The sequence below is a fragment of the Coenobita brevimanus genome, chromosome 90 (assembly GCF_032717465.1).
Source record: "Coenobita brevimanus isolate Jiangsu-jjx chromosome 90, ASM3271746v2, whole genome shotgun sequence".
In the NCBI taxonomy this organism is placed as follows: Eukaryota; Metazoa; Arthropoda; class Malacostraca; order Decapoda; family Coenobitidae; genus Coenobita; species Coenobita brevimanus.
In genome coordinates, this window is record NC_137043.1 from 266,564 (window position 1) to 279,650 (window position 13,087).

Here is a 13,087-nt window from a genome sequence, read left to right on the forward strand (position 1 = left end):
TTCGATATATATTTATCTTATAATTCCCTCACATTTTTCTCTTTTTGCATGGCTGTAACTTAAGCACATCCTTCCCTCATTGCACCACTTGTTGTGTGATTGAACCTTCTTCCTATGACCACTAATATTTACACATCTCACTCACTGTACTCTGCCCATACTGTACATCCTTAATTATATCAGTGCACTTCCCCTTCTATACCACATACCAATTAATCTGACCAGGCATGTATGGCAACACTGTTCCTGCCGAGATTCTGATTGGCTGGTGGTGTTTGTTCGATTTCGTTGTTGCTTAAACTGATACTCTTTTTATTATCAGATGTGATACTGAGTTTGTCGACAATACAATCGTCAAAAGCAATAAGAAATCCGTTATATACTTATCAACAATGAAGTTTTCGTAGGAAGACAGAGATATTGAGTCTACAAAGTATTATAACAGTCCAAGTCAAGGTCAGCATTCGAACAATTCCTTTAAATCTCTGACACTCCGTTATATAACAGAAAATTAAGGAAACCTGCTTAATCTAAGCGTTGATATAACACATTTAAATTTTAAGATCAGTCTGTACTGTGATAATAGAGGATATATAATGAAATAGTTTTCCTTTAGCCTACTTTGATTTTTCGCGATTTTTTCAAACCTCCCTCCCCGCAGAACTCGTCTTTTCATTAGAATTTTTAATAATTCAGAGTTGTGGCACAATTTAAGGGTGCGGACTGAGCTTAAAATTTAAATGTGTTATACCAACACTTAGGTTAAGCAGGTTTCCTTAATTTTCTGTTATATAACGGAGTGTCGGAGATTTAAAGGAATTGTTCGAATGCTGACCTTGACTTGGACTGTTATAATACTTTGTAGACTCAATATCTCTATCTTCCTACGAAAATTTCATTGTTGATAAGTATCTAACGGATTTCTTATCGCTTTTGACGATTGTATTGTCGACAAACTCAGTATCACATCTGATAATAAAAAGAGTATCGGTTTAAGCAACAACGAAATCGAACAAACACCTCCAGCCAATCAGAATCTCGGCAAGAACAGTGTTGCCATACATGCCTGGCCAGATTAATTGGTATGAGGTATAGTTAAGCATCCCAACGCACACTACCTTACACATGCATTCATCATCAACATAGACATTTCAGTACATGCCTACACATGCCACCTTCACATTTCTCCCCACATCTTCCCGGTCAAGCATACACCCTCACTCATGCCTTCCCTCCCACACATCCCAGCCCATACAGCCCACTTCATTTATTCCTTGTTACATATACTCACGTAGAACCCACCCTACACACCCCAACCCTCACATCCAGCGTGTGTGTACCTCTCTGTCCATCTCCACCTCACAACCAGAGGACTGACCCTCCCTACCTCATATATGGCCATAGATCTCACCCGCGGTACATTACCAACTTCGGGGCATTAATGATGAAGATGCCGCAGAGGAACGACTCAGAGTGGAGGGGCTCGTGAGGAAGAGCAGCTTGGGAGAGGAGAGGCTGTGGAAATTATTTGTGTATAGGCTGGTAGGTGTTTTTGTCGTGGCCAACCTGTTTGAGCTCTGGGATAGATTGTTTGCTAATAGATTCAGTATACTCATTTATTTGCCCTCGTATGCTAATATAAGGCCTCCAAATCACGAGTCTGTGTCTAGAATCTGACATCTCATTAGCTGATTGCGAAGGAAGTGGCACACCTTATCTAATATTCGTATACTTTCCTGACAGGTCGAGAATCCAAGCTAATATTAACACTAGATCGCTGTGCTCCACTCGTCACAGTCTTAAGCGCAACCCCACCAGCAAGACACGGCTCAGTCCTTCTATTTATTTTCGGCGTCTTTTGTCCCCGGATTGTCTCAGAAAGATCTTCCTAAACCCACTCCTAGTTGGTTTAGTATGCTAAGCTGACTTAGGGTATCTCTCTCACAGCTCCTGATCTTGTGACGGTAACTTGTTAACCCTTGGGTTGAGTACAGTGTTGTGGTGAGAAGGGAAGGAATTCTAAACAATCAGAGAGGTTTCTTTTCACGAACTCTTTCCCTCTCGTCCAGGAAGGGAGTGTACAGAGTTGCGATGGAGAAGGTAGGGGGTGATGCTGTTGAAACCATTCAGGATGAGTTGTGTAATCAGGCGTTTGGCAGTAACAAGACGTACTGAAGCATGGCCAGTGGACACATGATGATGTAATGCCAGATAGTAGTACTGTAACTGCTTCACACTTCTTGCTTTTCCGTTTACCATCCCTCATAATCCAACAGGGAGAAATTATATATATAAAAAACGTCCCATGGCGGCTCAGCTTTTATCCCATCAGTGCTCAGGGCTTCTGTGTGTGGAATTTTGCTGGAGCTGTCCTCATAATCCTCCACCTACTGGCTCATGGTTGCGAGGCATATAGGACTCCTCCCTGGGGTTCCCCCATTTACAAACTTTGGATAAAGTGTGATTTCGTTCTCTCTAAAGGACCCTGAACACCAAAATATTAAACAGAGGAGCCCCTTCTTCCCAGGTGTCAGATACCAAAAACCACCCCGGGGTACCAGGTCAAGAATAGTCACATAATAGGCGGCTAAATCCGCAATTATAGATGTTAATTTGTCAACCAGGTGGTGATTACTGCTCTTATACACCCCTGGTCCAGCGCCCCCAGTCTCACCTTTGTTGATGACACAGTAACTAATTGACCAGCCTCCCGCCTGTAAGATTACTTTTCACGGCTAATTAACGCCTGGAGGTCTTACAGAAATATGTTTATCATGGTGATGAGGTGTTGCTGGAGCGGTAAATGGCTGGCCGTCCTCCCGCCTCTAAGTTAATATTAATCACAATATAACATAATGAAAATACGATTATCATGGTGATGAGTACTGACATGGATTTTTTCTGATTACTGGTAGGGACGACTTCTGAGAGTAAAAGATATTTTGATTGAGAGAGAAGAGAGGGCCATCGCCGGGAAAAATGATGTGAACATCAGAAGAGAGGATAACTGCAGTAGGCCGGTTGGCCCATGCTAGGCAGCTCCTAGAAGAGTAACTGAACCACTAGAATGAGAAAAGGATAGCAAAGAAGAAGGCTCTCCCCCGCCCTCCAAACCCTCCAGCCGAAGCCGGCAGGAAAAAGTCAAAAAGAACACCACGCAGTACAGAAAAACTGGCGTGGACATTTTACAGGAAAGTGTGAAAGGAGAATAGAGACTATCACAGTGTAACCTGAAAAGGAAAAATTATGAATTAGTATTGGTTATAAGATTTCCTTTTTTCTATATCCACCCCTTATTTGTCATATGCTTATCTAGCCTATGCTTGAAACTCTCAGTGGAAGAGGCAGCAACTGCTTTACTAGGTAGCTTATTCCATTCGTCTACTACTCTATTACCAAACCAATTTCTACCTATTTCCTGATTGAAACGGAATTTTTCTAGTTTGAAACCATTATTTCTAGTTCTATCCTGTATGCTCACTTTAAGTACCTTGCTAATATCTCCCTTATTTATACCCTTCATCCACTTAAATACCTCAATTAAGTCTCCCCTTACTCTACGCCTCTCTAGCGAATGCAGACTTACTCTTTTCAGTCTGTCTTCATATGACAGATTCTGGACGTCATGTATGATTTTTGTCATTCTTCTCTGTACATTTTCTAACGAGTTAATATCCATTCTGTAGTAAGGACACCAAAATTGTGCTGCGTAGTCTAAATGTGGCCTTACTAATGCTACTTTTGATGATCTGTTGCTCACGCTTCTTGAAATAAATCCTAGGACCCTATTTGCTTTATTTCTCGCATTGATACACTGTTGCCTTGGTTTAAGGTCGTTACTAACCATAACTCCTAGATCTCTCACGCATTCCGATTTGCTAATTTCTTTGTTATCTAAGCTGTATTTAGTGTCTCCAATGGTCTTGCCTACGTTAAGTACTTTACATTTTTCAACGTTAAATTCCATTTGCCAAGTTTTAGACCATTTGGACAATATATCGAGGTCTTTTTGTAAGTTATGGCAATCGCCAGTCGAGTTAATGATACGCCCTATTTTTGTATCGTCGGCAAATTTGCTGATGCTGCTATTGACTCCTAAGTCTAGATCATTTATATATATAATAAATAATAAGGGACCGAGTACTGAACCCTGTGGTACACCGCTAGTTACTAATCCCCAGTCCAACTTAGTTCCATTTATTAATACTCTCTGCTTTCGTCCTTTCAGCCAGGATCCTGTCCATTTTAAGATATCGCCGTCTATACCGTGTGCTCGAACTTTTCTAACTAACCTTTCGTGTGGGACTCTGTCAAAAGCTTTACTAAAGTCCAGACAAATAACATCGTAAGCTTTATCGCTATCTACTGCCTCATAGACCTCCGAGTAGAATGACAAGTTTGTGAGGCAGGTTCGTCCTTGCCTGAATCCATGCTGACTTTCGTTTATAAGGTTAAATCTTTCTAAGTGTTCTCTAATCTTATTTGCCAAAATTGACTCTAACATTTTTCCTACTATTGACGTTAGACTTATCGGACGATAATTCGACGCAGCTGATTTATCACCCTTTTTAAAGATTGGCACTACGTTTTGCGGTCTTCCACGCCTCTGGAACTTCTCCTGAACTTAAAAGAGTCATTAAATAATGTTAAAAGTGGCTGACATAATTCTTCTTTGGTTTCTTTTATAATTTATGCATATATATCGTCCGGACCTGGCGATTTTTGAGGTTTTAACTTATTAATTTCTTTCAATACGGCCTCCTTACTAATGGTTATTTTGTACCCCCTCCACAATATGTCTACCCCCGATGTATATGTCCCCCCCCCAATGCATACATGCCCCCACTAATCTTGCTAGGTCAGCATGCTTTCCCACGCCTGAAGACGGCGTTATTGCATCAGTTGATACCAGACAGCCGAGAAGGGCAGACTATTTTACTGTGAGCTTGTAATAAACTCCTTATCTAGCTGTTTGTACACGGAGTTTCTATCACCAAAGTATTGCAAGTTACATTTGGTAGCAGCGGTGTTCGAACCATCACATTCTGACCGCCTCCTTGGATTTTTAGTGATACAACAAGATACACAACGACTCGCATCTGCCAGCCTCGCCCCTCCTCCGTGCCTCTATACCTTGGCTGTGCTTTTCGAGTGTACCATTTTTCTCACCAGTGCTCACCTCTCAAACAACCACACCCATACGCCTTGTTCCTGACCGCACGTGTCATCGTCGCCGCCCTACGCACCTGTTGCACCTGTTCCCAGCACCTGTTCCGGACTCATCATAGCTCCTGCCCCCACGGTGCCACTTATCACTGTCTGCCCGCTGCCTGCCCACCACCATTCTCTGCATTTGCAACTCACCAGCTCTACACCTGCCTTGCGCCGACATCTGCCCTCACCACCCACCACCGGCCTCCGCCGTCGCCCGCATCTGGTCTGCATTACGGAGCCTCCTAGGACCGCCACTCCCTGCCGGTGATTCATCGCGGCGTCTCTTCTCCTCTCCGCCCATCAACCTCTTCACCACCTCCCCCATTAACTCTACCCTGATTTTCTAGGAATGATGTTAGCGATCTCCCTGCTGGCAGTGCTGACCCTCCTGGGGTCTGGGTCAGGTCAGGACGATGGTGGAGTACGTCCCGGGGCCTTGGTCGGCTCGGGAGGCGAGGTAATGCTTATCGACGACATCGCCTCTTTGCGCTACGATCTTGCGCCCCTGGCCGACGTAGCCATTGCCCTACCTGCCTACGCGCACCAGCTCCGCGGAATCAGGAACCATCTCACGGCCCTCATGGGGACACACAACCCGAATGAGTATCTCTATAACCTTTTCCTCCCACTCTCCTGGCAATTGCAATACATAAGTAACAGATTCACTGAGCTCAATGACACATTTTCCATTCAGACACCCGTGGGTCGTTCTCGTGTGAAACGAGGTCTCTTCGACTTCGGCGGTGAGATTCTGAGTGGCTTGTTTGGCGTTGCTACAGCCCGTGACATTTCTGGCTTCAAATCTGATCTCACTCATTTAGCTTCAGCCCCAGAATCACAACGCTGAGTCATTAAAATCCAACACACTATGTTACAGAAGCTCACAACCCAACTCAATGAAGTCACGTCCACTCTAAACAATTTCACCGATATCTTACAACGCCACCTTTCAGATCTCAACGTTATCTCTCAGTTCTTCTACCTCAAACTCAACATGGATAATCTCCAACTGGCCGTTGACTCTCTCCTGTCTCAAGTCTCTACCTTGGTTCGTATCCTAGTCGATGCTATCAATGGACGTGTCACTGCCGACTTAGTACCTGTCTCAGCTCTCCATTCTGTCCTGGAATGGGCTCACTCCACCTTCGGTCTCTCCCCAGTCCTCCCTTACTCCTCCCTTGATTATTATTATCCTGTTCTCGAAGCCACTCTTCTCACTACATACGTCGTCGTCCATATTCCTCTCCGTTCTGCCATAACCTTTAACCTTTTCCACATCATTCCCTTCCCTTTCCGCCTCAACAACTCCTTGTTACAGGTCTCTGTTCCTTCAGAATATTTCCTCCTCTCCCATGATCATCTTTCCGTTGCCTTCCTTTCTTCCACAGACCTCCAGCAATGTTCCTCCCTTACTCCGACCTCTCGTCTCTGTGCTGCCCACCTTTTTGCTATCTTCCCTAGCAGTGCAACGCCCTGTGAGTCTGCTTTAGTTCGCAACCATTCCATCTACTCGGCCTGTTCTTTTGTCCCAGCTCCTGACCTCCCGGTCCACCATGCTCACCTCAACCATGTCCAGTACTTCTTCTTTGCTGTTCCCATCTCTGTCACAATCATGTGTCCTGGTTCTTCCGTTCGCTTTGTCCCCGCTAGTGGTCTCTACAAAGCACCTGACTATTGTACCGTCAAATCAGAGTCCGTCATCACTTACGCCACTCGCTATCACCAAGCTGTTCGTAAACACTCCTATGACATCTTTCAACCAATTGACATGCCTTCAACCCTACCATCTGCCAACATTACCATCACCTCCCCTCACTTGCGCATGCTCACCTTCCTCAGTGCCAGTGATTTCATTATGGATCAATTTTCTCTGGCCTTCAGCCGTTCATGGGTTCATCCAACAGTTGTGTTTCCCCCTGTGGTTATCGCTTTCATAGATTTTCTACTCATCATCTGTGCAGTGCATTGTTGTGTCAGAAAAATGGAACTTCGACTCCAGGAAATCAGAGTCGCTACCGGCATAGTACGCCCTACACACGACGTAGAAGCTCCCCGTACTTAGTGCCCTCTCATTTCGTGACTACCATTGCCATCTAACATTTAACCAAACTGTAAACTGCACTCTGCCTACTAGAAAATGATGGTATTTCTTTCATGCCTTACTGAGTGACAGTGTATCCTACAAAAAAAAAAAAAAATTGAAGGAAGAACAACAATAGAACTCTCATATCTACTCCTTGTTTATCATGTATCAAACTATTATTGTGTACTTCCCATTATGTTTATATATCCCTTCGACCCTTACTGGATTTGTACCTATTATTCCTTGTATATCTTAAATGTATATATCCTTCTAATTCCCTCCCCTCAACATGGCCATGTCTCCCCTACTGCCCCTGTATCATACTTATCCCTTGTACAAACCTCCCTGGTCCTGCCTTACTACTATCATCACCCACCATTTAACTCCCGGTGTCAGGAGACACCATCTCAGCTACCCGGGGGAGTAGTGTACCCCCTCCACAATATGTCTACCCCCGATGTATATATGTCCCCCCCAATGCATACATGCCCCCACTAATCTTGCTAGGTCAGCATGCTTTCCCACGCCTGAAGACGGCGTTATTGCATCAGTTGATACCAGACAGCCGAGAAGGGCAGACTATTTTACTGTGAGCTTGTAATAAACTCCTTATCTAGCTGTTTGTACACGGAGTTTCTATCACCAAAGTATTGCACGTTACCCCGCCACAATATGTCTACCCCCGATGTATATATGTCCCCACTAATCTTGCTAGGTCAGCATGCTTTCCCACGCCTGAAGACGGCGTTATTGCATCAGTTGATACCAGACAGCCGAGAAGGGCAGACTATTTTACTGTGAGCTTGTAATAAACTCCTTATCTAGCTGTTTGTACACGGAGTTTCTGTCACCAAAGTATTGCAAGTTACAATTTTACTAAGAATATTTTCCGTATTCTCATTGTAAATATTTGCTGCTTGAGGGACCAGGTCTAGATTTTCCTTGGTGAATACTGATATGAAATAATTATTTAGGATGGAGCACATTTCTTTATCTTCACTGGTAATGTCACCTGATTCTGTTCTGAGTGGTCCTATCCTATCTTTATTTTTTGTACGGTACATTTGATAAAAACCCTTGGGGTTTTCTTTTGATTCACTAGCAACCTTAATTTCATAACTTCTCTTTGCTTTTCTTATCTCCCTCTTTACTTCTCTATTTAAAATCGTGTACCGGTTACGTAAGTGTTCCTCTCCACGTTTTATTTTTCTATATATTCCTTTCCTTTGGCCTATGAGAGATTTTAATCTGTTGTTTAGCCATCTTGGTTCTGAATTATTCGTTCTAAACGGTTTTGAAGGGATATATCTATCTTGGCCTCTGTGTATTATATTTATTAACTCGTTATACTTCTCATTGGTCGAACATCTGCTTGGTACTGGAGCTGAGTTAATTCCCGTCACCTGGACTACATTCCCATCTACCACCTCCCCCCTCACAGACACCTGACGGACAATCCCACGTGTTTCCTGCCCCACACCTATGACCTGCGGTTCCCCACTGACCTGGCATTCCCTCAAATAGCTAATCTCCCTGTGGAATACAGTTCGAAAATAAGCTCTTAAGCCATCGAAATCTCCTAGACGAAAATTAGGAACGGTGGAGGTACTTTCAGTGGAACAGACATCCCAAATAAATTTGAACTTAATTTCTTCATGATCGCTATTACCAAGTCGTCCACCAACCTCTATATCACTAATGATATTTTCTTGATTAGTTAAAACCACATCTAGTATATTATTACCTCTGGTGGGCTCCCTGATATACTGATAAAGGAAATTATCCTGTACTACCTCTAGAAATTCCTCTGACTCTGCATCTCCTGTCTGATTTCTCCAGTCTATCCTTAGCAGATTTAGGTCCCCTACAATTATTACTAAGCTGGACTGTGATGCTTTCCTAATTTCCTCCCAAAGGTATTTACTATCAGCTCTACTTAATTTAGGAGATCTGTAAATTGCTCCTAAGACTAATTTCTCCCTATTGTCACTAATTTCAACCCAGACACTTTCTGTGTCCCTATTTACTTTAATGTCTGCTTTATTGTAACAGTTTAATGAATCATTTACATAAATAGCTACCCCTACCCCCTTTCTTCCCTGTCGGTTTGACACAAAAATATTATAGCCTTTTATCTGATATTCTGCTAAAAATTCTCGAGTGTCTATATTCATCCAAGTTTCACTAATAACGGCAATGTCTATTTTCTCTGTACAAATTAAAGCCCTCAGTTGATCCATTTTATTACGTAAACTCCGGCTGTTTGTATAGTACACTTTCAGATTATTACTAGTAGTTATGCCTCTACCTTGGCATTTACTGTTATTTATTTTATTACTAACTGGGAAACTCTTTACTTTATTAATATAAAAAATATTTGTACTATCGCTTATCGCCCTTCTATCATCGCTTGTTCTATCATCTATCATCGCCTTCTCAATTTGAGGTGCCTGAGTGGATGTATCTACATTAATGGTTGAACTTTTGTTCTTAATTTTGCAAGTCTTGATGCTTCTATCCAAACATGGTAATAATGATTTCTGAGTGTAGTTGCTGCAACTTCCTGTACACCTACTTCTCAACCTCGAAAAAATCCCTCCAACTCCCTATCTATCATTCCAGCTAAAACAGTAACTCTCTGCCTGCTGAGATGAGTCCCATCCCAATTATACAAGGCACTCCGTCCATAAAACCGGTCCCAGCTGTCTATGAAAGGTATTGCATTATCTTTGCAATACCTTTCAAGGCGGCAATTAAACCCTATTGCCCTGCTCAACCACTCCCTTCCAACCCGCCACCTGGGTAAAACACCAAGCACTACAGGGGTTCCTCCCCTCTCCCTAACCTTTTCTATCATCAACTTGTACCTTTGCCACAGTACCTCACTCTTACGGCTACAAATATCATTGCCTCTTACACTGAGGCACACACAGTGGTTTTGTCACCACTATCCTTCACGATATTTGAAATTTTTTCCATCACATTAGCCACCCTGGCCCCTGGAAGACACACATGTTTAGCGAGTGGAGTATACATGGCTCTGTTAAGATATCTCACCTGGGAGTCTCCAACAACAGCAACATTTTTCTTACCTTTCTTGTTCTGATTATACTTACCTGTACTGGAAGTTCTCTCACCGTCCTTCTCCTCTACTTCCCTCTCTGCCTTCCCTTCACATTCATCCCGTAGTGCGTCGATGGCATTAGTGGTCTTAACTTCCGTTTGCTTCTTAAGAGTGAACTTCGTTGCACCCTTGTTAACTAGTGTCCAAGTTTCAGCCTTTTTCTCCTCCAACATCTCCTCCAACAATTCCCTCATTTGTGACTTCTCCTGCCTGAGAATTTGTACCTCCCACTTCAGTTCGAGAAGTTCCTCCTTTAATTCAAGGTAGTCCTTTTCAATACCTGCAGTGGGGACACAGCTCTCTGCCGAGGAAGCCATTACGCACAATTTCACACAAGGTAGTACAGCACTATCATGGGTCACTACGGGTCACCACAACACTAGCACAACACTTTCACGGATCACTAGCACAGCACTATCACTGATCACTACAACACACTAACACAGCCACAATCACAGATCACTAAACCACACTACCACAGATCTCTAGCACGTCTAAGCAGACTGACCTCACGAGAGGTGAAATTGCTCAAACCAAGGAAAAATCCATTTCGATATACAACGACAAGAAAAAAGAACAATTTGTTATTTGCAGTCATATCTGACACCACTGCATTATCACACTGTCGCCCGTTTTAAAAGCTTAATTTGCTACATCACATCAACTTAAATTTCCCTCGGTTTTTATAGTTTCTGCAACTATGGTTTTCCTTTTCATTTTTTAATAACTGATCATTTACTGTAATGACTGCAAGTCTTCTCAGAGCGATTGTACGTTTAATCATGCATTTTTCTTTTTTCAAGATGTGTCGGTGGCTTGCGTAAATGATGTGGGACTCAAGCGGCTTCAGTTTATATTTATATTTTTGGTGACAGATGTGACCATATAACATCCACCCAGAGATGTGGATAGATGGGGGTGAGGTGGTGGTGGTGAAGACGTGTGAAGACTGAAGGTGATGGAATGTATTGGAGAAGAGAATGGGTGCTGCTGGTGGGGAGGATTGGTGAAGATTGAAAGTGGAATAGTGTACTTAAGATGAGAGAGGGTGTTGGTGGTGGTGAGGACTGGTGAAGACTGAAGATGGAGGAGTATACTGGAGAAGAAGGAGATGGAGGTGGACTGGCCTGGGAAGCGGAGGAAAACATATTGGTGGAATTGGCAGCGAGGACAGGTGTTTGGATAGAGGAAGGTAAGGGAGTGGTGTCGTAAGGGTAGATGTTGGAGATCAAAGGGTGAGACGTAACGCGGTCGGGTGGAGAGTGCGAGTAGCGAAATTTTGGCTGGAAGTAGTTGCATATAATGATTATTCAAATGAGAGAGAGAGAGGGAGAGAGAGAGAGAGAGAGAGAGAGAGAGAGAGAGAGAGAGAGAGAGAGAGAGAGAGAGAGAGATCTTCTACTGCACAGTGACAGTACATTAAACGGCAGGCATCTGCATTTGTTGATGACCGTACTATCCCCACTCGGTAACGATCTCCCCTTCCACAGCCTATACTTTACTATAATATATATATATATTTTTTTTATCGTCTGAGCTTTTCTTCGTCGTTCCCAATGGCAAAAATAATACCATTGTGCTTGCAGATGCTTGTTCTGCGATCCTTTTTGGTTGGGACCCACATCGATATTGTGACCCTTCCTGTTAAACCAGGATGAGATAAGACCTGCTAACAGTTACCGAAGCTCATCAACTTGTAGTCTTCCTCACTCGTATTTACGCACACACAAACGCATGAATGCACAGGGTTGGTGAGTTTGCATATACATTACATTGACAGTCATACACTGCCAATTGCCAGCTGCCAAATCTCATTGTGCCCGCATCCGAGCGTAGGGGCCCGAGGCTAGGTACCGTTTGTCCAGAACAATGCAGTAAAAGAGTCCGAAATACGCTGCTTTAACGTCTGCACGATAGAAAAACCTCTGCCCCCCTCCTGGACTCGAACCATGGCCCAAAGGCTTCAGTTTGCTCCGACCAGGGCACTGACCATGTCGCTATACCAATCGCGCCATATCTTCGAAAATCTCGGTTCCATCCCACAGTCTGTACACGTGGCTTCCTTTTGTCACCTTCGTGACCTTAGTAAGGTAGAGCCATTCTGCCGCCTGGTAACAACTACCAAGTGAAGACTAGCTTCTGTGCCTTTTTTAAGGGCTGAAAATCAGGGGCAAAAAATTTTCTAGTCTCATAGCACCTCTTCTTAATAATAAAGTTATGTTGACGACTGTGCTCTGGTGTTGCTCTGTGTCTGCACCAGTTATTTTGTAAACCGAAATCCCAGCATGTAGTACAGAAATAACTCCTACCTGCACCAGTTATGTTGGAACCGACCCCAATCAGCTATAACCTTTTTACTCTGAGCTGGCCTATAATTGCCATCTCTCCATCTTGAATGCTAGTTTGTAACAGTAGATTAACATTGGAACATGATGTTGGTTAGGTACAAGTGCTATGGAAGGGTTGTAGAGCCGTAGCATTGTCTTTTTCTGTCACTGAGCAACGAGAAGTAAGCTGCAAAAGGACAAAAATCTGGGCCAGATTAAGGTGAAAGAACTAGAGTATAGAGACACCTCCAACCCAGACCAGGCCCCCAACACCTATATAAAAACACCTCCAACCTGCACCAGTAATATTGCTAACCCACCCACCCCCGGACGTAGTAT